General features: G+C 45.5%; 1 protein-coding gene across 7 annotated transcripts in view; it reads left to right on the top strand.

The window, feature by feature from the left end:
* The window catches only part of SEC14L1 (SEC14 like lipid binding 1), a 100,309-nt gene that overhangs the window by 10,415 nt on the left and 63,882 nt on the right, over positions 1-26,012 (top strand). For all 7 annotated transcript variants that reach the window (XM_090058932.1, XM_090058931.1, XM_090058936.1 and 4 more), the window contains one exon: positions 9,958-10,071. The gene's annotated coding sequence lies outside the window, so the exon portion shown is untranslated. The remainder of the gene's footprint in view (positions 1-9,957; positions 10,072-26,012) is intronic.

Raw genomic sequence — 26,012 nt, 5'->3', positions numbered from 1 at the left:
GGCAGGAGGCATATTCTGTTCTGATATAGTGGGTAGGAAAATCTGCAGTCTATTTGGAGAAGGTTTGTAACAAACAGCTGAAAATGCTCACTAGAACTACTCTGTCTATTCAGTTCACCAGTAATTTGACTTGTTAGCCCTGATGGCCCATAACCGACTGTCCTGAGTTTGAGAGAAGCTTCTTCTGGCAATTTTTGCCAAGGCAGGTGTGATGCAAGAAGAGGCTTCCATCCTCTTCATTGGGTAGAGTGCTCTGGACCGGAGTCAGCTTGTCTAAGGGTACATACCTCAAACCTACTTCCTTAAGGCCACAGTTGAACCCCAACAGCAGCCAGTCAAATTGCTCCAAGGTTCCTTAAGGCAGCTGCAATAGGAGATACTTATCCAGGCCGGGAAACCTTGGGGTGTATGTAGACACACTGTACTTGCTGGGCATCAGGTGAAAGAACACATTCCACTTTAACTACATCACAGCTGGGCAGTGGCTCCCTGAGGGTTTACTTTCTGTATTTTCTTCAGCACATAGTAATCCTAAAGCCAGCACAGCTGACTCCTATCAGATCATCTTGGGGAAAGGGGTCCTTGGTGCCAGACTTTCTTCCCCTGCTCTTCCTGGAGTCCAAGCAGCTGCGCAGTGAAATTCCATGCTGAATCCAATGGAGCCAAGATCTTTGGGGAGGGGAAACCTGAAAGGAAACAACTAATCTCCGGTAAGTAAAAACAGACCTCACATTTGGGGTGGTTCTGACTGATCCAAGTGAAAACCTGGAAGCAACATATCCCTTTTCACATATAGCTTGTCCCTGAAATCAATGAGAATTAACTTGAATTAGCCATGTACATAAAGGGTAAAAATTATGTTGAATTTCTCCCTGACCATTGCCTGCTATCCTGGGATCCTACATACATACAGACCCATTGTCCCATTTTAAGTACCTGAAGTATCCAACATAATGCTTTTTTTTTCCTAGGGCAGTCAGGGTTGATTCCAATTAGTTACCATTCAACTGTGATTGTCCTGCATAAATAAGCCAGGTTTTATGCTGAGTCAAAAGCCTGGGACAATCAGATTCTAAACCCTGATGTCTGCTTTTAACCACAGAGGAACAATGGGCGTGCATGTCTTTAGGAGCCTAGGACAAAAGGCTTTGTCCCAAGAGAGATCCAACATCTGTTTTTACCCTGTGTGATCTAACAGTTGCTGCCAGCCTCCATTTTGGGATTAGCTGTTGCCTTTCTGCTGTTTCCCCTTGTTCTGTAGCCTAACGTACGTGCCACTGGCTAGATGAGAACCTGTTTCCCTGCTTCACAAGGACTTAAAATGAGATACAAAAAAGAAGTAAAAAAACCCCCAAACCTTTCCCATCCTGAATTAGATTTTCCATTCACAGAAATTTGATGTTTTGCCCGTGGAGTTGAATATATTGGGTCAAGTTAAAACAGCCCATTTTAAAACATATTAAATGTTTTAACTCTAATTTATTTCGTGTTTGCCTCCTGTGCCAGTGTCAGGCCCTGGCACTTCTCCTAATGCCAGGATCAGAGCCAGCACTGCTCCCGCCCTGCCCTGGATATTGGGATTGGGCTCTGGGCTGCGATCCAGCCCTCAGGGTTCCCCATTGGTTTGGCAATTTGGCAGCAGGGGAAACAGCAGTTGATGCTGCCACCACTCCACCACCAAATTTTTGGACTCGTGGGCAGCCTGCAGGTGGAGTGACACAGGTAGAGCTGAGAGCTGGGAGTTGAGCACCACTAGGCTACTAGTCTGCTTGTGTGTGTATATATATATATATATATATATAAAACTCATCTCTTAAGCCAGTGCTTCTCAGGCTGGGGAGCTATGTCATCCATGGTGCTTCCCACAGGTCTGGGAATTTGGTGGTGGGGAGTGGTGGCAGTGTTAATTTGCCATAGCTCTGGTGGCAGTTAACTGTCACTGCTCTCCTGCTGCCAGATTTCCATACCTATAGCCAAGGGGGTGAGAGTATGAGTAGGACCGCAGCACTGGGTACGTCCTTTGTGTGTGAATCAGGGGGAGGTGGTTGGGTCAGCTCAGCCACTTCTGTAGTTCTGTCCATTTGAAAAATAAAGACCCCTGGTTAAAACATGACTACTTACTGGAAGGAACCTCCTCAAAAACCTACAGTCTGCGTGCAGTGATAAGGCCGAGCTCTGCACTTGTTTGTTCGGTTTGCATTCTTCCTGAGTGGGTAAGAATAGTCTATCTCATTAGTACATGAGTCTCCAGAGCAATGAGTTATCTGTTTGGCCTAATTCCACGTACTGCCTGAGCATCCAAGAGGAAGTGTGCTTTATTGGAGATGGGGTCTGGCGTGCTGGAAGGAATGTTACTATTTGACAGGTTATAATCCTAGTTACACTTGCAAAGAACTTTGTTTTTCCTGGCCTTGGGGAATAAAGTGCTTAGGGTACTGCTGCAGAGCCACCATGTTGGTCGTCTTCTCCTGTCTTCCCGTTACTGCGTTACATAAGCAGGACTAGCTGTAATCAGTTATATGCATGGGTAGTTTGCATTGACAGAACATCAGTCCTATTATTCCAGTCCCAGGCAGAGAGAGGAAAGCACCTCACGTCTAACTTGCAAGACCTTCTGTTCTGCTGCTGGGACTCTGCATGTCAGCAGGCTGTAAATCTGACCTCTGTTTCTGTCTCTCATTTCCAGGCATCACAAAACCCGGCTAGTCACCCTTGGATCTGAGCAGCGTTATTGCCCTTGCTCATCCCCGTTAACACCTGTTTTGATTCATGGCATTTTGTTCTGGTCCAAGGAGTCCTTTGAAAACGTTTGTTCGTGCCTGATCCTTGCATCTTACCCAAAACCACAGTGCATCAAGCTCATTTTCATTTAGTAAATCAGGGCATAAAAGCTTAATGTGTCTCCCACCTTTAGCTCCCAACTTAAGCTACTGATCAAATACATTCTTATTAGCTGGAACAGTGACTATCTTCACTAGGAAACTGAAGTAGGTTCTTAACTCAGTAAGACCCTTGCAGAGATAGGAAATAGGGTGCTTTAGTTATTTCTGTAAGGCAAGTTTAATCACAGACAGAGTAAAAACTAAACTACCTTACTCCAGTAGAATTTTCCAGCAGGACAGCTAGCACAAGGTGGTATCCCACTATTTTTTTTTTTTTTTTTTAAGGAAAGCAGAGCCTTTGTAATGAAGATGATCTTGTTGTCATTGCAATATCACAAGAACTTCTTACTTTGCAATATCCTGTCATGATTTCATATGCAACTATGCATGATTTTTTTTCTGGGAATCTTTCATCTGCAGTGTAATGGAGTCGTCAACCCTGCTTTCCAAGTGCCTGACATAGCATTCAGGTTATGATTGTGCTGTCAAGCACAGAAATAAATCTCATGGTCAGCTTCCCAATCAAATTTATAACTCAGTTATCTTCAGTTCACTCAGACAGTATTGTAGCAAGTATTTAAAAAAGTAAAAAGAGCAAGAGAGAGAGGGAAAGAGATGAACTGGATAGGATAAGATGCAAATACGCTCGCTCACTCGCTTGTTCACTCTTTATAATTATTTTCTAGAGAAAAATAATCCTTGATTTAGCTATAGGTACCAGAAAACAGTTCCCTTCCAGAGCACTGGGAGAAACAGCAAGTTAATGCTATTGACACGCATACGCCTTCATAGTGGAAGATGCAGATTGGTGGTTTGGGTGTACAGGTAACCCCCAATTAATGCTGTTTTGCTTAGTGCTATTTTGCTGTAACACTCATTGGAAATTGATACCCACTTTCACTTAGCGCTCAGTGAGTTTTGCTATAATGCTCGCGGTCACCATCTTGGGTTGTCAAATACTTTCAGTTTTGCTTAATGCTCATTTTGCTTAACCCTCGGTTTTTCAGGAACCAATTAAGAGCACTAATAGGGGGTTGCTTGTAATAAGTGTTAGACCCAAGCAGTTAGTTCTATCTCCTTTTTGCATTCCTGGAATCAGTGTTTGCACTGAGGAAAAATGGCTAAAAATCCCCCTTCAAGAGAGGCAGATTTTTAAGCTTCTTGAGGGATATTTCAATGAGCATGGAGTTCTGTTGCACAGCTGACTTTGAAGAACTGATTTCTATCTCAGGTTTATTAGGCTTTGCAAGGGCCATTTGCTTTTCTAGCTATGGAAGAATGAGAATGCTGTGATGGGAAATCTGTTCATAGTTTAAGCCCAGAAAGGACCAAGCGATCTCTTAGCTGACCTATATGTCCCAGGCTATTAACTTTTATCCAGTAACTGCTCTGTTGAGCCTAATAACTTCAGTTAGATTGAAGTATTTTGGTTCTCAGGTTCCTAAAGTATGTCACAAGCAAAGAACAGAAGGATCTTAGAAGTCACCATGAGACACTGGGGGCGCCTATACACATGCAGCAAGGCTGCTCTGATGCACTGCTTCAGAGCAGACTCGATTGGCTGCTGGAGTGTGGTAATTACTGTGCTGCGGCAAACTCCAGCATAACGTGCATCAGTGTCCCTGCGCTGAAAAATAGTGATGGGGCACTTTAACTAAAGCTTGTGTGAGCTTTAGTTAAAACTCCCCTGCTGCCATTTTTCAGTATAGGGACACTGATACATGTGACGCTGCAGGTGCTTTAATTAGAGTGGCTCTCAGAGCAGCTCTAATTAAAGTACCCCTCAGCCCACTCCTGGAGCATGTGTATAAATGCCCTGGAATTGCTGAGACAAGAAGTGCCTGGATGACCCTAGCAGCTTATCAACAGCCCATGCTGAGTGTAGAAGACAAGTGAACCTCCCTTGTCTCTCGTAATCCATGTCAGTTTGATGACAGATACCTTCCTGATCCTAAATCTGGCAATGTTTGATCCTGAGCCTGTAAGAAGACATGCAAGCAAGGTATTTGAGGGAATATGTGAAAGAAATCTCATGAGGTTCAGTAAGGACAAGTGCAGAGGACAGAAAAATCCCATGCACCACTACAGCCTGGGGACTGGCTGGCTAAGTAGCAGCTCTGCAGAAAGGGACCTGGGGATTACAGTGGACAATAAGTGGAATATGAGCCAGGAGTGTTCCCTTGTTGCCAAGAAGGCTAACAACGTACTGGTTAGGACTGTGCAAAATTTTGCCGGCTGTTTTGTTTCGACACTGTTTCAACCAATTTTGAGGTCAAAACAGCAAAATAGAAACAAAACAAAAGCCCTCGAAATAGCCTCGAAACAAAGCAAGGCTGGTTGAAATGTTTTGAAAATCAAAACGTTTCGAGCATAGGCTGGGGATGGGAGGTCAGTCCAGTTGGGCTGACTGCTCATCCCCAGTGCAAGATCCGGTAGTGGGCGGTGAGGCAGCCCACCTGGGCTGCTTCCCCGATCCCTGTGATGGATTGCACCAGGGTGGGGGGCAGCCCAGCTGGCACCTGCCCCGGCGTGATCTAGTGTGGGAGTCAGGGAAGCAGCCCAGCTGGGTTGCCTCCTGCCCCGGTGTGATCTAGCAGTGGGGATGGGAAGTCAGCCCAGCTGGCCTGATTTCCGCCCCCCCCCCCCCCCCCCCCCATCCCCAGCGAGACTCGAAACAGCCTTTCTGTTTCAACTTGAAATGAAATTCCAGACAAAACGCTATTCCAGCAAAATGTCAAAACTCAAGGTGAAACAGGATGGTGCTGTTTTGCACAGCCCAAATACTGGGCTGCATTATTTGGAACATTGGCAGCAGATCTAGGGAAGGAATTATTTTGCTCTATTGTGCACTGGTGAGGCCACATCTGGAGTACTATGTCCAGTTTCGGGCCCCCCACTATAGAAAGGATGTGGACACGTTGGAGAGAGTTCAGAAGGCAACAAAAATGTTTCAGGGGCTGGGGCACATGATTTATAAGTAGAGACTGAGAGAACTGGGTTTATTTAGTCTGCAGAAGAGAAGACTGAGGGGGGGATCTGATAAGAGCCTTTAACTACCTGAAGGGAGGTTTGAAAGAGGATGGAGCTAAACTGTTTTTAGTGGTGACAGAACAAGGAGCAATGGTCTAAAGTTGCAGCAAGGGAAATTTAGGTTAGCTATTAGGAAGACCTTTCTCACTAGGAGGGTGGTAAAGCACTGGAACAGGTTACCCAGAGAGGTGGTGGAATCTCCATCCTTGGAGATTTTCAAGGCCTGACTTGATAAACCCCAGCTGGAATGATGTAGTTGGGGATGGTCTTGCTTTGAGCAGGGCGTTGAACTAGATGACCTCCTGAGGTCCCTTCCAACCTTAATTTTCTGATTCTGTATTTTCAGTTTCAGCTCTAACTGGTCTCTGATACTCTGGAGGAAGTCTTGGGGAGAGGGAGGATGCAGAAACAGAATACGTTTGGTTGATTCAGGAGGAAAAAATATTGCTGAGCCCTGCAGGCAACTGATGAGATCCTAAAGTCATGACCAGGTGCCTCTTTAAATATTGTACATATCAACACAACGAATTACTATGTTTTAATACAATGCACACCTTTTTAAAACTGCTGGAAAATGGAGTGCACATTATATGCAAGGAAAGATGGTAACACTAATTTCTGTACTTAAATATCAGCAGGGCAAAAGCAAAATAAGATCTGCGTGGAATCCACAGGAAGCAGGACTATGATCAGGCTCAGCTCCCTCACTGCTGCTACTCAGTAACTACAAAGACTGTAATACCTTGTTCTGGGGCATGTTGTACGTGAGACTATATGGTAGCACCCTAAAATAATAACAGCGGCCTGTTTCAACCTTGCCTGTAGCAAGGGCTCCTGCAGCAGCACCGTATTGTTGCTTTTCCGCTGGCGTTTTGTGCGTTGGGGATGTGACATAATGCGTACTTGTTTGTGTGCCTCCAAAGGAAACGAGTTCTTGGCAAAAACAGCATGTTTTGCAAAAGCCCTGAGCCATCATTCTGACACCACATGAGTGTTGTGACATCCCCAGCATGAGGAGGAAGAGATGCAGCCGCTTCTTGGAAAAAGCTGCTGGGTTGGCAAAGGGAAGCTCTGACATGAATTTTTCTCTCTGGTGCAACAGTGTTTGTTGTAATCAGCACACAAGACATGACCAATAGTCTGTGGGGTGGGAGCAGGGCATCACTGTTTCCTGGAGGGACAGACTTGTCTCTAATCTCCTAAAACCGCTAGGGTAACAGCTGGACCCGGCGAGCCTCACTACAGTGTCTTACTAGCTCTGTCCTCTTCTAAGCTACATGCACTTTGTATCTGGCAATGAGGTAGAAATTCCCACCCGGGGATCTCTGCAACTCGAGTGGCTTTTCATTGCTTACTATGTTGCAATCAAAGCTGTGCTCCCTGCTTTGAGTTGTGACATGTTCATTGTCCCTCTTCACTGAGGTGCCCTGTTAGCCTCTCCGCTTCCCCTGTCAGGTCCCCCCACACACCAGGAAAGCTTCAGAGTACAAACACAGATCTCCTCCCGGGGTCTAGTTATTAACATTCACAGCCGGTCACAATCCAACTCGGTTCGCTCTACCAGAGCTTCCAAGTACAGTCCTTTCCCTTGCGTGAAGGGTTTGGGATATTTTTTTCATGTCCCTCATTTTGTCACAGGCTCCAGACCACATTCCCTTGGTTCAGGGCTTTAGCAGCTCTGTAGTTTTTTAACATCAGATTAAGTTCTTCCAAAGCTTCATTTCTAAGCTGATTTTTTAAAATAGTTTCTGCTACTTGAAGAACAGTATCTCTCTCTCTCTGTCTCATGCGCCAGTCCTTCCTAATCAAGTATTAATTTGGGAAGAAATTTGGTTGAGCTGAGGAACCTGGCCTGCTCCCCTTTGAGTGGAATTGTTCCAAATAATTTTCTGTTAATCCATGTCACGCTGCAAGTACTGAGGAGCCCAGATGGATCCCCAGTCTGTATGGTTGGAGCCTATGTGAGGATTCAAACTGAGATTCCCCATGTAAGAGCAAATGTAGGTGTCCTGAAAAGTGACACGGGACCCTGATTATCGATCAGGCCAGAAACACCATTTAATGTAAAACCAGAGGTGATCACAAAAGTTTCCAGGGAACAGTTTGCTTTTGAAAATTGCCATTTCATCCACATTGCGACTGTGCAAAAAATGTTTGCCCCAGTGCCATTTTTGAGAAGAAAACATCTTAGTTAATTTTTTACTTCATTGTTGTAAATTTTGCTTTGACTCATTAATTCTGTTTTATAACATTTGATATTACATTTCATATGTAAATACAGTATAACCTCACGAATCCGGTTTTCAAAATTCCAGAATTCTCAAAAATCCGGCACTTTTAAAAAATACACTACATTGGAGGGTAGCGGCAGCTGGTCCTGGAGCAGCGGCCAAATGCAGAGCAGCGGTGTAGGGTGATGGATACAAGCTTCCCCCTCTGTGTCCGTGGGGGAGAGAGAGTGGCGGGTGGTTGCGGAGCTGGAGGGGGTGGGGTGGGGGGAATAGTGGTGGCCGATCCCGGAGCAGCAGCTGCACATTGTTTCAAAAATCCAGAATTTTCACATTTCCGGCAGGTGCTAGGTCCCAAGGATGCCGGATTTATGAGGATATACTGTATGTAATACATTTTTTATCTTAAGTATAATACAAAAGTTTAAACAGCATTGATTTTTTTTTTAATTCATTTTTTTTCCTTTTCAAAATGAAACACTTTGACATTATTATCACGCAGTGTTAGGATGGTCCAGAATTGATTTCCTTGAGAACTTCCGTTTTGTGGGAAATTTTGAAAAAAATGTTTTGGGTTTCTTGTGTTCCATCCCAGCTCAAAATGATTTATTTTCCTTTGAAATGTCGGAGCTGTCAGTGGATTGGAAAGGGTGGTTTCGTCTTTGCTCTAATTCAATTTTTTACAAGTACTGTAACAAGAAATTCTCTCTCCTATAATTGTTCTAGCCTGTATGTGTTCTGTACACCTCCCTGCAGATGTTTGTTAGCTGCTTTAATGTATTTTTTGTGCAGTGTTCTGGCTCAATAGACAGGGTGTACCAGTGTGAGTGGCAAGGCAATCTGAGTGTGACTAAAACAGGAAAGAAATTACTAGCTCCTGCTAATCATCCCACACACTGGCAAGATAAATGGAGTGCTTGGTGTATTGCTTGTAACTGTGCAGAGCTGCCAGGTTCTAGGGGAAAATGGATGAATGTGGGTGGGGAGGCGGGGAATGAAACAGCAGCTTTCTCTGTCTTCGGTGCTTTGGAAGCAAACATTAATGGAGCCTCAACTTTGCCCCAGGGAGCTTGGCATTGTGCCCACTTTACAGATGGGGAAGCCAAGGTACAGAGTGGTTAAATAATGGAGTTCTTGCAGTGTTGCAGGTTGGGTTAACATCCAGCCATTCCTGACTCTCCAAGCTCTTTGACTGGTGAGCATGAGCACTAGCTTGAAGCCTGTGTCCACAGCAGTCAGCCGGGTCGGGTCAGGATTTCACCTTGGCGTTTAAATGCCTCTGTATGTTCTGCAACTGGAGGGTTTATATGTATTGCTCTGCAGCGCATGACTGCTCTCTCCTGAAGTTCTCTGTCTTGCCTGCTGGCAATCAGGACCCCCGGGTCATTGAGGGCTGGCCTAGAAATACGCTGCATTAGCATGCAAAAGAACTCTGTCTGCAAAATGAACTCAGTGCACTCATTTCCAGGGAACCACAGTGAAGGACTCTTGATTGAGTGGTGTCTTGTCCTTTACTGTCCCACCATGGCTCCTGGAACAGCTCTCACCAGCAGGGATTGAACTGGGACTTGTGAGTCTCAACATGAGCTTCAGCTAAGACACAGCTCTGTTAGCCAAGGCTGTAGCACATAAGAACATGTCCCTGTGTGGGTTGTTGGCAGGGAGTTGGATCCTGGGGCATGAGGTTCTTCTAGTGTGAGGCTACTGCCGTGAGGGACTTGTAGCTGCAATATAGGGGTGGGCAAAGGGGAAGAAGGTTCTCAGTGATTTCCTAGAGGATGTGAATGAAATAAGTCCTTTTATTCTATTAATGCCAGGAGACTGTTCATTCCTCTTGGTGTGCTGACTCCCCAGAGGTCCTGCTGACTGAAAGGAAGATTTAATGGATGTTCATTGTCTTCTGGGAAGTAATGAAGCTCAACTGGTCACGGGTGAGTCTCTCTCAGTCTGGTTCTGTCAAAGCAAAGAAACGATGATGGAAAGAAGGTTTAGGATAGTCTCCATTACCCTTAGGCCTGAGCCTCAGCAAAGAGTTGTTCACAGAAAAGAGTTGGTTTCCAGGTCTTAGCCCAATGGAGGAGATCTTGCATCCTCTGTATGTGAAATGGGTATTGATGTGTTCAAATTCTAAGTTAATCATTCAAGTCTGGGAAGAGGCAGATGCATTTGCAGACCTGGCCCATTGTGTTGCCTCACCTGTGACAAATAAGTCAAACTATCGAGGTCTGAGAAAGGGTTCTCTAATACCCAAACGCTTGCTTATACCTACCAGCCATACAGTTGGTCCAATAAAAGACAACACCTAGAAGATTTCTTGCCTCTTACATATTTTAGCATAGCATCACCTCAAATTATCAGGGCAAGCCTGCCAGAAATAAAGCTGGATTAAGCTGCCCAGCATCTGTAGGTGGGGTTGAACAATTAGGCGGTGCCTGCTTCTGGTAGGACTGAGAGATGAGGGGTGTGTGCTGGGCAAACAATGAGCAAGGGAGCACGGATAAAGGAGCAACTGAAAAGATTTGTTTTTTTCCTCAATTTCAAGCACCTTCTGCAATCTTCCGATGCCCCCATCCTCCCCCTTGTGCATGGTAGGTGCTACCATCAGTGTCTGCAAGACGCTCTTGCTGTCTTCCTCCAAGCATTTCTCTGCAGGGAAGCCTCCAAAACTTTTCACAATGGTCAGGCAGCTTGTGGGCACTGCTTATCATACTGACTAGTGCTGTCACACTATTTCCTTTTGTTCCCTCTTCATCTTTCAAACTTTGATGGAAAGTTCAGAAGACGGTGACTGCCTTGTACAGCCCCAACAGCCGGAGCATTTATGGAGTCAGTCATCAAAGCTGGGCTGTGTGACTAAGAGCAGGGCATATTTTGACCCTTAACAGAGCTGAGACTGGAATCCAGTTGCATGTTAGTGATTGTGAAAATCCTTTGCCAGGTTATGAAAACTGTTTAACTTTGCAGTGGAGGAAGAGGATATGTATACTTACTCCTTTGATTTGCACAGGAATGGAGAGCATGGGGATTTGGTTTGTGGCCCTGGCTTAAGTATACAGCAAAGCAGCTGCTTGGTGTCAGCTTTCCCTCCCTCTGCCCATCCCTGTTTAAAGAGCTGTTGTTATGTGGGAAGACAAGTAAATTGCCTTTCCTGGATTTGAATGTGAATATTCCATGTTTGAGATTTTCTCCGTTAATTTGCTGGAGCAAAAAGCTCCCAGTCCAAGTTCCAGAGCCAGGGAAGGGGGTTCAGCTTTTTGCTGACTTGTGCTCCAACCTTCCCACCCTACTTTAGTGAGTTGCTGTGCTTTTCCCAGCAATGTTATTCACCTCCCAATCAGTTATGCCTGCAGCAACTTGAGTTGGATGCTGTCACTGTGGCAAGAAGACAGAGTGACACAGTACCTGAGAGGCAGCAAAATCTTGAATAAATTCACTGGAGACAACCTCATAAAGATGCTAGAGTTGATTCTACTCACACCAGGGTAGATTTTGCTCCAGCTCCAGGACATTAGCTAAGTTGCTCAGAAACTTTGGGAATAACCAGTCCTTGCCTCCGATCCAGACAAACCATTTCTATTTTTCAAATAGAGAAATGACCAGCTTAGCCTGGAGTGGCTGAGCAGAATCCTGCCCCACCGGTCTCAGCTGTAAACTGATCTGATTTCAGTTCCAGACCAGTTGCTCTCCAAAAGGCTTTGCCAAAGAGCACCACCCATGGGTACAAGGATGAGGTGTGACTTTAGCAGTGAGGACTCAGAGGCTTGGGCTTTGTGTGTCTGGTACTCAGGTTACCTGATGGGCTGCGGCTGCTGGAGTGAGTTCAGGTATCTCCTCCTCGGGTTGTACTTGTACCTCCTGACTGCTGCATAGTCTTAGTGCCTGAGAGGGAGTGGAGAGAAATGCCCTGCAGGCAGGGCAGCAGGAGGTACAACTAGGTCCTTCCTGGGATCTCCTAAAGGAGAGAACAGCTCTGAAGACTTGGGTATCAAAGATACCTTCACACAAACCCCTCAAAGTTTTCTATTACATTTCCCCATTTCCCTCTACCTATTACCTCTACCAATAAACAGGAGTCTTTCTGTAGCCTCCTCTGCCACTGGTGGTGCTAACAATAAGCAGCAGCCTGGGTGGCCAGAGATGTGTCACTGCATCTAGGTGCTGGGCTAATGTATCTGGTGAAACAAAGGGATTTGGGTTAGGCTTTGTGCTTAGGAAAGTTATTACAAAAATGACTCTCAGCAATGTGCTGAGGCAGTCTCTTGGGACTTCCTTGGTGAGATTTCACCATCAGTTGCGGGGAGTGAGTTTTCACTGCCTTTAGTGTTACCAACATACTCTCCTCCTGCTCGCCCACATAATGATTAATCACCCTAGAGAAAACCAACTGCTCTCTGGGCATCATAATTATAGCTGCAAAGAGCATTCCCCTGGCGAAGGTCTGGTTTGTCAGAGCTTTAAAAAATAAGATTCTGAGATGATCAGCTGAGATGAGCCCTTCAGCTTTGAGAAATGAGTATACTTGCAGACCTGCACACACATGGCCATGGAAGACGCATGTGTACACACATCCAAAACCGTCTAACACATGTGCTGTCATAGGGATCTTGTATGCACGCAAAACCATGGGGCTGACACGCATGTATTTGTTCATGGGACTGCAGAAATGGGCCTTTAGTTAAATCTTAAGACACACGTTTCAGACTTGTCCAGTGCTCCAGTATCTTTTATAACAATGAAAATGATGGGATGAGGCAGGACTGGCCCCATCTTGCAGGAGGAACAAAGTTCAGGGCCCATCTCACCCTGTGCTACTGGGAACTGAAGGGACAGTTGCTCTCCCTCTCCCCAGTTCATTGATTACACAAACTCCATGCATGCTAAGACCAAGGTCAAATAGCAGTGGGGCACCTTGGAGGAGAGGGAAGGGCAGGTCAAAAGGGATCAGCACCTGATGAGCATCAGCAGCAAGAACTGGGGCTTCTGTAAACCACTGATGAATCCACTTTGCTTTAGAGCTGCTTTTGTTCTCGGACCAACCTAGCTATCTATGCCTGTAACCAACCAGCAGCAGAGTTCTGTGCTTCCAGCTGTCTTTGCATTGGCTTCAATAAAATTAAAAAGGCTTTTCCTGCCAGTAACCAGGATTAATAGCACTTACTTTGCCTTAAAAATGTGTAGCCAAATAAAATGCACACATCTGCAGTCCAATGAAATCTAGGCTAAGGATCAGCTCCAACCCATTGCAGGGACTTGTATCCCCAAGACACAGATGGAATGAATCCTTGGCTGCATACGCAGCAGAAAGTATCAGAGCTTTCAGGAAAGTCTGCTCAATCCTGAAACAACACAAAGGCCATTCAGCAGACAGGTAAAGAGGCCAGTAAAGGGAGCTATATTCTTGGGAGGCAAAATGCACTTTTTGACCTCTGCTTGCAACACAGTCTCTTCCCTGTGCCCTAGAGACCTAGACAGTCAACCCCTGTTCCACAGCATCACTGCAATATAGTTTAACCTTTAATTAAGGATCAACTTCCACTCAGAGGGTGCATTTAGCAACTCCCTTGAGAGCTGCGTTCAGACTCCAGGGCTTGTCTTTCAGCAGCAAAACCAAGATGCTGTAACAAACTCCATGGGTTATAGTTCTCCACGCATGCAGTGCAATTTCAGCACATTAGTGAGACTCTCTCATGTCTCTGGTCCCAAATGAAAGTCTTTTCTGCGGCGTGAAGAAAGCCGGCTGCCCCAGGAAAGTCTTTCACAGATGCTAGGGGCTGGAAGGGATCTTGCAGATCATGGGGTCCAGATACTGGCTTCATTTGGGCTAATAGAAAGAGGCCAGTTGTATTTGCCTGAGTGAGGTGCTAGGTGCAAAGGACAGAAAAGGTTTAGTGTTTTGTTGGTTTTCTTTTAAACTCAGGCTCTGAAATCTGCTGAGCTTGCGAGCTGGGCATTCCAGTGAGATGCCATCAGGCTTAACTTGACAGCAATTTCTTAAATATTTTAAAAGCTGCTTGGAATAAACTGAATGCTTCTAAGTGACCTAAATTCCATTAGAATGCTGTAAATTTCATTAGGAAGTGCACTTGTGTGCCTGTCAGGAACAAGCCACTTCAGGCATTCATCAGCCTGTCCAGACCCAGATGCTTTATGAATGCTTCCTCTAGCACATTTCAGGGAGTGTATCACCACACGCTGCTGCTGGAGCCAAGTGACTTGCTTCTTTGGGCTTTCCTCCACCCCTTCCCAGTAGGAATTGCCCTGCTTTTTTACTAACCACATAGCATGAGGTTGTCACCTGGGGGTATGCATACCCCTGGGGGTACTTGGACCAGTCCTACAGGGTACGTGTGGGTGGGTGGGGATGGAGTGCTGCTGCTGCTTCCCAGAAGCAGGGCAGGAGTGGGGCGAGAGCAGTGGCTCCCCTCTGCAGGGTGGGGAAGCTCGCACATGGCAGTCACTGCTCCCCACACTGCTCGGTATCCGGCTGCTGGGACTTAGACAAAAAAAGGTTGAAAACCCCTGGCAAAGCAAACCAGACTGGTCTTGAGTCCTCATCCCACTAATTATGCAGAAAGTGGTATGTCAGCTCCAAAAAGATGTAGCTTGTGCTCAGGTCCTTTAGCTAATCTTACATACTTTTTCTCTCTAATCCACATCCATTGCCACCTGCTTTGGGCATACTCTTTGGGACCCAGGAGAGCTGACTATAACTCTTGGCTGTTCCCTTTGCAAAGGGCTTTGAGAGGATGTCACCAAGATGCTGCACAGGCCTCCAAGAAGCCTTTTTCCTGTCCCTAACTCCAACACGGTAGTGCAGCCCATGCTGAAGTCCACGTGGCTGCTACTTACTTTGCTGCTAGCATTACCTGTGTCACTGGGATTAAACCTTGCTTGGGCCTTCCTACTTGTGCCACAATCACACTTTCACAGACAGTGCAGACAAACCCTTCTAGTCTTAGAAATGCAGAGCTCAGTTTTGCATGCTCTGTGTTGACTCTACCTTCCTGTGCCCTCTGCAGCTTCTGCAACATGCAGCTACCACCTGTCTCTCTAGAGTTGGGCAGATATTTTCACCAGTGGCCTCAATTTTGGGTGGTCCTGTTGTTAGATACCTGTTGGAGCCAGATTTCCATACACGCGCAAATGTGTTCCAGTGCCTTAAAATGAGAATTGCATGGGTGCTCTGTACAGTAGGCATCTCCAGTTGGACCTTCAAAAAATGGAGGTTCCTCCAATTACAAGCTGCTTTTGAAAATACTGGTCTATGCTGGTGGGATCTATCAACTAATTTTGCAAATGTCCAAAAGATGATCCCTCACTGTTACTACTTTCCTGGGTTGGGTTTGAACTGGCAATCTGAAAAGGAAAGGTTGAATCCTAGCTCCTCGACCTGTCCAGTGCCCTGAGAGTCCCATGCAGTTTGGGGGTATATCTCTGTAAAATTATATATTCTATTTTGGTTTGGGAATGTCATTTATTCCTATAGCTCATGCTGTGGATTCCTGTAACAGAGGTTTGACATACAACAAACAGATGTCCCAGAAAATGGGATGGAGCAATCAAGGGCCAGCTCTTCCTTGTTGGAGCAGCAGATTTTCTAGCACCAAGGCCCATGACTTGGAATGATTGTCTGTACTTACAGCTTAAATATTTAAGTCAGAGCTGGCTTGCTCTCCCCAGCTGGCAGCACATGGCCAAGAGGACAGAGTTGTTTTGAAAGGCAAGCTTCTCCAAGCCAGAGGTGTTGCTTTGTATCCCCACATGCAAGAACCAAGCCCTGAAGGCATGATGGAGAGCAGCCTGAGGCTTGGCAGAGTAAAGTCAATCTGTGGAAGGCTGCACCGAGGAGTTGGAGGTTTTCTGCAGATCTACAACTGGTCCGTAGCTTTTTCAAGGGTAAACTTTATGAATGATGAAGCCCTTTGTTCCACAGGGCTGTTGGCAAGATGCTGCCATGCTTTGACTGGGCAGCTTCCTAAAACAGGAAGCCAAACAGAAGCATCTGCACTCTACTGCAGGAAGGCTAATTAGTGGGAGGACAGGCTAATTGGCTGCTTCACTCAGCTGTGCTAATTAGCCCTCTTGGTGCCCCATCTGGACATGGCTATACTTCTTCCCAGCATATACTTTATTTGAATTTTCTGGGTCCCAGCACAAAACCAACCACTCTGCCAGGGATGTTTGCATCTCTTTGTGAGCAGGTGCAAACCAAAGTGAGATAAAAGCAGATGGTTTCAGTAGCAGGCTCCCCCCTCCCTGCTCTCCCGGCAGATAAAGAGATGCTGCTTTGCTTCCTCTGTACCAGCACAATTCATTTTCGTAAGTGAAAGAAGCTTGAATTACAGGACAGCCTTACTGCCAGACAGATCCATGTTGAACTAATATCCTGGATGCAGGGCCCAGCTGTGTGTCAGGTGCCCAGACAAGGATGAAATTATTTCCCCATCAATCTCCCAGGTAGCATGAATTCTCTGCCTGTCCATTGTCTCTGCTGGGGTTATTGTTGGTTTCTTATTTGCAGCAACCCAAAGTAAATTCCCTGTGAGCTGACCTTGTCGGTATTGGGCCTGGGTGCTCTTGCCTAAGGCAGGCAGTGTTACTTCAGGTATCTAAGCTGTATCTTGGGCAAGTTCTTAACTCAAAGTTTAGTTGCTTGCTGTCAAGTAGGTGGCTTTGTCTTGCCTGCAGAAGCCAGCTTTTTGTTTCTTCTCCTTGCTTCCAATCTCGGATGGCTTGGGGCTAGGGAAACCCTGTCAGTGTCCCTCTCCCTCTGTGTCCTTGGAGAGGTGACTTACAAAGGACACCCAGCGTTTTCCTGCTCCAAAGGATTTCCGTGCTGAGTGTTTTTAATGAGAACATCCCTTGTCTATCCGAGCAGTTTTGATTGTATAACATGGAGAAAGGGAAATGGAGCTTTTTTGGATGACTTCCATCTTGGCTCCAGGCAGGAGCAGTACAGTGCACTCAAGTCATGTTGGAGGAAGACAAGTAGGGAGTATCTATGTAGCACAGTGGCAGTGCTGTGTAAAGATAGCCATGGGCGAGCTGGCTCATACTGGAGCTTAAATGGTGTAGAGTGTACCCAAGTAACTCTGCACACAGGAGCTCAGAAACCAGCAGTATAGGGACAAAAGTTACACATAACAGTACAAGTGATCAGACACTGGTTCAAATGTGTAACACAGCAGAAGTTTAGTGCACATAAAGCACTTTCAAAATGGCCCAAACTGGTTTAAAAGTCACTCCTACTGTTGCAGTCAAGGCACTGACCCCAGTAATTGCATCCCTGAAGTGCAGGGCCTCACTACAGTAGTTCCCCTGCTTCTAGTTGTGGAGCTAGCTCAGATACCTTGTTATGGTGCTGCTTTGCACAGTATAGACAGACACCAGTTCTTGCCAGTTGATGCCTCTGAGACCCTCTGTCTGTGACCTGACCTATATCATCTGTGCAATCCACACTACTGTTGTTTGTGCTTTCCCCAACAGCTGGTCAGGTAGCGCAGGTCTGAAAATGTGCCTTTAAGTACAACAGATCCAAACAGCACAAAAGCAGCAATTATCTGCCTCTGCCACTAAGAGTTTGAGAGAAAAAATGCAATTTCTCACTATCTCCTTCCGTTTGCTATCTGATCTCTGGCAAGGGAACTAGATGGAGGAGGATGTTTTCTATATTTAGCTTTGGAGAAACTGTTATAAATAATCAGCTTAGGACACTGTGCTCTCTTTCTTTATCTTTTTCTTTTTAAAATCCTTGTTATCTGGCTCTAGGCTGCAGCATGCCAGCTTTCAGTCTGTGCTGGGTTTTTTTTCTTTTCATGGAGTCAGTTAATAACCTGTTTTAAAAAAAATAAAAGCCCACCTACAGCTGTTCCATTTGCAGCTGCCAGGCTCTGAAGATCATTACCGGCCCTTGGAATCCAAGTCCCTACTTTGCATGTAAAAGTGCAGATGAATAGGAACCAGGCTGAGGAGATGGCCGCTCCTTCTGCAAGAAGAAAAGGAATGTGATTTAGGTGGCTATTTTTGGCCTTTTCAAGCCAAATGTAAAAAGACCCTTGAGCATCCTTTGTCCTGCTAAATCTGATCATATGCATGATGTGGTTCCTATGGTACATTGCTCCCTAGGGCTTGTCTGCTGCTATGGATCAGCTTGAGTTACGTCATGTTAAAGGGATTTGCATCCACAAATTTGATTGTTGTTGTTGTTGTTGCAAATTATCTGGCATTTCAACATATGTTTAGAAGTAGGTTTATTGCGGTGCAAAATGAGTTTACCTGCAACTCCTGTACTGCTGTGAAGTTCTTCTAGGGCAATCCCTCAGTGTTTTGCCTGACACCTTAGCGGTGTACCCTCTAACTGCTCCAAGGTCATCCTGAATGGATGCCACCTTTAAATGCTGGTCTTCTGTTGTTTTTTCCAGTTCCAGTTTGTTGGGACGTCACATTTTCTGTGTGTCAGTGAGATTCTGCGCAGAAGTCTGGAGCTTCCCTCTCCCACCCAAAGTCTAGTCACCACAATGCACAAAGGGGTTATTTGAACTCCAGCCTGTGCCCTATTGAGGCCTATGAAAGTGTGGAGGACACTAATAGGATCACTGGGAGAGCTGATGGGGTCTGCAGCTGCTATGAAGAACGATACCGTATGTTTGCAAGAGATCCCTCGTTTCAACAGCTGCTTTCTGTGGACCATCAGTGCTGATCAGGATAGAAATTAGAAGGAGACTGATCTTTTTCAAGCCAGTGAATCCAGAGGCAGATGCAATTCTGGGACCATATGAGCTCCTTAATCACACGTAGAGGGTCCTTTAAGATCAAAGGATGAGACCCACATCGTGGAAGGAGCCGGTTCCAGTCTGTATTGGACGTTACATCATAATACAACTCTCTGTGGGATTTAAATACTTTAGTTCAGGGTACTGTCTGGGCAGTAGTACCAGGCTGGTGGACTTGTCTCTGTCTCCAGGGCTTTTAACCCCCATGCAAATGTATAGCCAGCACTGAAGCTTTCTGGGTCTCACCTCCTGGCCACCAGCCACAGGATTCATTGCTTTCTGTTTCCTGCTTAGTAGTCCCCACCAAGCCCTTCCTTAGCCAACTGGTGGGTTGACGAGGAAGTGGTTTGAAAAAAATGTGTTGGTTTTTACTACAGCAAAAAATATAGAAACGAAAAAGCACTAAAATCACTAATTCGACTTGTGGTTTTATTAATGACCTCAGTTCTTAACCAGCATGAAGCATGAGGAGGTAAATTGGCCAAGTTGTGCTACACAAATACTTTCTTTAAAAAAAAATCTTTTAAAAATAGTATTTATTAATAAATCCAATTTATTAAATAACAGATTTAACATTTAAAGATGCATCTAATCCCATAAAATAGGCGTTAATATTAGTGTTCCATCAACAGTGCTCCCTTAATCCAGGTCAATGTCCAGGGCCGGCCTGTCCTATCCTGCAGAGCCTGTGGCCTCAGGGGGCCCTGCAGCCAAGGGACCGTGCCCCGCTTGCCCCCGCTGCCTGCACCATGTTTAAAGGGCTCCATGCAGGCAGGGAGCCCTTTCCCAGCCGAGCAGGGGAGGAGTTCCCAGCTCTGCGCCAGGGCTCCAAGGAGGGATCCTCTGGTGTCCCCAGCACATGCTGCCCCCACCCCACGCCCCCAGCAGTGCAACCCACGTGCACGCAGCCCAGCCCCGACTAGTTTATCTCAGTAAGCTTATACTGCAGTTAACTGCAATTTTGATTTTTCAGTGGATCAGGGGGCCCCAAACTATATCTTGCAGGGGTGCCCAAAAATTGAGGGCTGGCCCTGTCAACCTCCACAGGAGTCTTGTATTCTTTTCTTTTCTTCCTTTCAGTCAATGACAGTTTCATTGTTTCTGTTGATGTTAAGCTTTTGTATTTCTTCATCCTCATATAACTCCCCCTTTTCCCCCTACAACTCTACATAATAGACACAAAATTTTTAAACAGAAAGATATTTTAAAGCAATGTATCGAAGGGGCGCTTGCATCTTATAGAGTACTTCCTGCCAGTCCATGTTAAAACAGATCTTAAGCCAAAGAGTGTTCTGTTCTGGCACGAAGATTGCAGGGCAATGTAGGTCTCTCAATACTATGCAGATGTTTAGTGATTCCTTTCCACTTCTGTGCCCACTCTGAGTGCTCCATCTTAACAAATAGCAGCATGGCACATCTTTCCACTTTGCCTGTTTGAAAAAAATATTTTTTTGTCTTTTGGATACACCTTAAAGTACCATTTTCCAAAGTAAGGACAGACTGCAGGAGTGTACGTAGCCTGCACCCCGACCCCATCATTCCATTGTGTGTAGGGTAATGAAATGCCAGGATGCCTACAGCAGTGGAGTGATGCATCCTGTGGTGTTTGCACAGGACCCTGTTTATCTCAGCACATCACAGTGCCCTGTGGCCTCAGTGAGGTCAGGTGAAAATAGCTTCATCAAGGATAACAATGCAGTGTGAAATCACAGCTCACTGAACAGCTGTTGTGGATCATTTGCCAAACACAGGGAGTTTCAAGGGTAGATCTGCCCTTAGCTAACAGGAATTAATATCTCACAAAAAGCCTTACCATGGTTTAGTAGTAGACATTAACAGGTTGATGTGAAGACAGCATTGGAATCTGTAAATGGGAGACAACTGAAAAGCAAAGCTTCCTAATTCATATTTAAGCAATATTTCAGTGCACTCCCAAGAATACTTTTCTGATTTATTCCAGTTTGTCATTTTTTGCTCCCCCCCCGCAAAAAAGAAACAAACGTCTTATTTCATCTTAATCTTAACCAGAATTTTGAAGATTCTTCCAAGAATGATCTTATGTTTTACAGCAGACCATCTTTTGAAGGAACAAAATAAGCAAACAAAATGAGGCAGGACTTTGTATCTTAGCTTTGGTAAATCTAAACAGCCATAAACACTGGGAGAGTTTGGATCTGGAACCAAGTCTTAATTTAAAGGCAGGGGCCCATTACTGTCATCCATACCTTTTTAAGAATGTATGATAACAGAGGAACAGACAGATGGTAGACAGATTGAAATCAATTCCTGCACAAATTGGCTGTATCTGTCAGAAAAGGGCTGGGTGACAGTAGAGATTATGCTTTAAAAAACAAAAACAAAAAAACACTGGTTTAAATCTGGCTGCTGGCTTAAATCTGATCCAAGTTGGTTATGACCAAAAGTGACTGCAACAGAACAACTATTCATTGACTCATTAGAAATATTTAGCAGTCATATTGAAGCTAATAGCTAACATTGTGAAAATAATAAGAACAACTGCTGACAGCCACAAGAAATACCAGGAACTATAGAAGTCAGTTATATTCTCCCACCCACCCCTAGAGGGATGGAGCCAAAATCTCTACAGTAATTTCAGTTATGTCTTTTAGATCTCAGAAGCTATTTTTATCCACATAATATGTTCTGACCTCCCTAACAAGGAGGTCAGATTGAAACGAGGATTTTATTACATGGCATTATAGTTAACATTATTATATGTGCAGAGTTTATCCTATGCAGTCTCCAGGTCCAAGATGAGGCATGTTAGTGTCGTCAGTCAGGACAGACTTGTACAGAGGCTGCCCATGCTGTACCAGATCTGTGAATGAAGGACACATCCACTTTCCTATGTTCTCTGCCTAGCACTTTTCATGAGCATTACACACATTTGAGTCTGTAAGGTAAAAAAATAAACAAACTTCAAATGAACATTTCCCTGCTTAGGGTGCTTTCCCTTCAGGTTACAGGGGTGTAGGTTGTAGCCATCTTGGTCTAAGGACATAGGCAGAGAAGTTTCTTTGGGTGAATCTGATATCAGACTCGCCCAAAGAACCTTGTCTGCCTCTTCCCTTCAGGTTGTTGCATCTGCAAGTATGTTACCTTTTTTGTACATCTTTCTTTCTTTAGTTAAATAATCTCCAAAACACAGGATTCTCATGGAGCACAGCTCAGTACTTCCCCATGATGATGAAAAAAAGAAAAGAGAAAGAACACATATGGCAAGGGAAGAGATTGCCTTGGACACAGGACTGGAATTTGCAGAAAGCTTTGTGCTGATTCCAGTCTACATGCATTTATTTCCAGAGGCTTGTGAATAGCAGTTATTAGACGTACTTTTCTAAAGTGTTTTCTAAGGAGATCCTTAGATGAAGGCTGCTAGCCAGAGTCAAATGTATACCACCTTTTATCATGGTATAACTGTTTCAATTAGGAATTATATTTTATTTATTTTATTTTATTTTTACTGAAATAATTACATAGGTACAATTTCTAATCTGAATGTTGTTATACCAGCATAAAGAGACCTCTTTCCTTCCTTGTATGAGATTAAGCTGTAGGGCTAGGGACAGCCATTCAAAAATCCTGAGCCTGAATTGATTCAATCTTTCATAGATTTCATAGACATTAGGGCTGGAAGGGACCTCGGGAGATCATCAGGTTAGTCTAACTTGCAAAGTTTGAACCAATCTGGAGGTGAATAGACATTCCCTTTTCAGTTCAGAAATGTAGGCACATGCCTACAGTGACTCAGGCTAGAAGCCGGGGGGCACTAGAGCAGCCTTCCCTTCGCTTCTACAATACTGAACTGAGGGGGGCATGGCCAGGCCCCAGAAGGACAGTTTGATTAGTACACAGGATGACAGGAGGCTGCCACTGCCAGCAAGTGACACAAGTTTTGCTTTTAGCAGTTTGAGGTGCAATTTCCCAGAAACCCCTCTGTCACTTTGAAACATGGCAGGCTTCATGCCCTATGAAGGGGCTACCACCCCTGAAATTTTCATCAGGATTTCAGGCATGAAATGACAAAATTATAGGCATTTTCATGATTCCCCATTATAGCCTATAAGCGAAATGTCAAAACACATCAAAACAGCGAAAGAGTTTCGATGACATGAAACAGAACAGTACTTTGAAATGAAACTAAACGAAACACTGTTCCTTCAAAATGGTGAAACAAAAGTTGAAACAAAGCGGTGCTGTTTTGCACGGCCCTAGTGTTTTATCACTCCATTAAGAAAATAACAGAGGGACATGACCAGTAGGGCTGTGCAAAATTTCGCCAGCCGTTTCATTTCAACACTGTTGACTCATTTTGAGGTCGAAACAGCAAAATCAAAATGAAACAAAGGTTGTCAGAACAGCCTAGAAACAAAATGAGGCTAGTTGAAACGTTTTGAAAGTCAAAATATTTCAACTGTAGCACTGCTGGGGATGGGAAGTCAGTCCAGCTGGGCTGACTTCGCATCCCCAGAGCAAGATCCAGCTCATCCCTGGCCAATCTAGCGAAACATCAAAACAGAGTCGAAACAGCCTTACTGTTTCAATGAAGCAAAATGGAACAGCTGTTTTGAATTGAAATGAAATTTGATACAAAACGCTGTTCCGTCCAAACCTTGAAACTCAAGGTGAAATGGAACGGTGCCATTTCACATAGCCCTAATTACCAGCTACCTGTTGATTCTACCTTTGTCACAGCACGGACCGGATCCAGCATGTGGTCTGCTAGTTAATACATAGATACCTCTCAGACAGACAGAGGGGAGGAGGGAATTCCTGCTTAGCAGAGAGGTGGGGGTGGGGAAAACATCCTGCAAGTCTCTGCTGGGCTGCAGCCAGGGAGCAGAGGGAAGGGGCCAGCCCTACTATGGAGCAGAGAGCCCCAACCGGCCCAGAGAGCATGCTGGGATGCTGGGGGACTCTGATTTAACTTAAACAAATGAGGGGTCTGGGACAGACATTACATAAACTGGTTTGAGCCAAATCAGTTAAGTCTGATACTGTATTCAACCAAGTTTATCTCAAACCAGTTTCAGCCATTTTCAAAGTGGTTTATGTGCACTGAATATCTGTTCTGTTGCAGGTTTAAACCAGTTTCTGATCACTTAAACTGGTTTATGTGTAATGTCTATCCATAGCCTAGAGGTGTAAGAAGCTTGGTACCAGTGCAGCGACATTCATGTAAGTGGGAACATATCACTTTAACTATACCAGTGTAGTTAAAGAAGTATAACTTTTGCCTTGTAGGTGCAATCCAAGTCCTGTGGAAGTTGACGGAAAATGACTTTGGTGGGAGTTGGATGTATTGGATATTTTAGTGTCATACATTATTAAGATGGGACAGTTTATTATTTCCTCACCATTAGAAAAGCATGCAATACTATATAGGCCAATTGCAACATTTTTTTATACCCTAAATAGCTTACAAACAAAAATGCTGCATTAATGCCCATTGAAGTTGACTGGGTTATTTCTATTGCCTCCAGAGAGTGTTTGGAGTGGTCACTAGAGGCCTGACCCACCAATGGTATCCCCTAGCATTGACCCTACCTCTGGGCAATCTCACTGGATTCTTCCCTTCTTCACCCACAAACCTAGTCACAAAGACTTCTTCAGTAGCATGACTAAGCGCTCTGCTGCCATGGTGTAGACTGGGGTGGGAAAAGTCCAGCCCATGCGCCAGATTGCGTCCGTGGCTGACTCCATTTCCAAGTAGCCCCTGCCCATGTCACTGCAGCTGATTTCCATGGATACCCCAGAAGCGGCAGGGCCATGACATCATGGGTCCAGGGTTTCCGTGGAGATCAGCTGAAGCAGCACTGGCAGGACACGTGGCTGGGCACGGAGCTGCTCTGGGGTGGGGATTTTGCGGTGGTGACAGCATGGCCTAGAGCTAAGGCAGACTGCCCATACACCCCAGGAAGGGACGTGCAGGCAACAAATTACAGCTCTGCCTCAGCTCTGGACCACGCTGTCACCGCTGTAAGATCCCAGCCCCAGTCCTAGAGCAACTCCCTGTGCCCTGCCAGCACTGCTGGGGCTGATCTCCATGAAAATCCTGACCCCATGTTGTCATCATGGCCCTGCTGCTGCTGGGATCTCCATGGAAACTGGCTGCAGCGACGTGAGCAGGGGCTGTGGGGAAATGAAGTGTGGCCACCAGCCAAATCCACCATTTTGTCCGCCCCTGGTGTAGACATACCCAGGTAGACCCTCAAGTTACATGAGGACTAGATGGCCTGGTAAGTGGTAAGTTGATTTTCATTTCTACAAAACTCCAGTTGGGAATGCTCCAGGTCGCTGTCTCATCTGCCGGCCCTTCATAGAAGTATATGGAGGGACTTGGCTGTCTCAGCATTTCAAAGGAAACAGTGCCTACACCTCTAAGTCACCATTGTTCCTGGGACTTGGGCACTGTGGTTGGCAATTACAGTATAGGTGCTAGCGGTTTACACACGCAGAAAGTTATGTGAGCTACTTCGTCTGCTCTACTGTCCCTAGAGCTTTTTCTTCCTGAGCCTTCGTCCCCCTTCCCCACCCCTGCAGCATGCTATAAAAACTCTATGGCCCGCCGGTGCAACAACAATTGCTCAGCTCCCCAGCCCTGCCTACACAGCCCCGGTGCAGTGAGGAGCTTGGCAGTGGGGAGCCCCGGGGCCCCACTCGCCTGAGCAGCAGCAGCACAGAGTCTTGCCTGCCCACCTGCAGTGTCACCCACAAGATGGAGGCAGTGGGGCGAGCTCACCTGTACCCCTTCCTAAGGTCTCATTTCGGCCCTGGGGGGGACAAGGTGGCTCCTCCATATGCTGTGCCGGGCCGGGCAGACCCCCTGTAACGTGTGCTTGGACCCCAGCAGGCCTCAGATCCCCAGTTGAGACTGCTGCTCGAAGCAATAGAAATGGAAATTGGTGCAGCAGCATGGGGAAACTGGCACCATTTCTGCCATGGAGCTCTCAGCTAGACTTCCAAAGATATGTAAGTGGCTAAAGGTACAGGTAGGCACTGGTGTGTTTTTCAAAAGCATCTAAAAGAGTTAGTGTATAAATCCTATAGGTATTGGTGAAAATTCCTCTGGGATCCTA

This window comes from Crocodylus siamensis, chromosome 8, assembly GCF_052110815.1.
Source record: "Crocodylus siamensis isolate JL-2025a chromosome 8, ASM5211081v1, whole genome shotgun sequence".
Lineage (NCBI taxonomy): Eukaryota > Metazoa > Chordata > Crocodylia > Crocodylidae > Crocodylus > Crocodylus siamensis.
The sequence above is the reverse complement of the archived record's forward strand: the minus strand, read 5'-3'. Positions and strand labels throughout refer to the sequence as shown.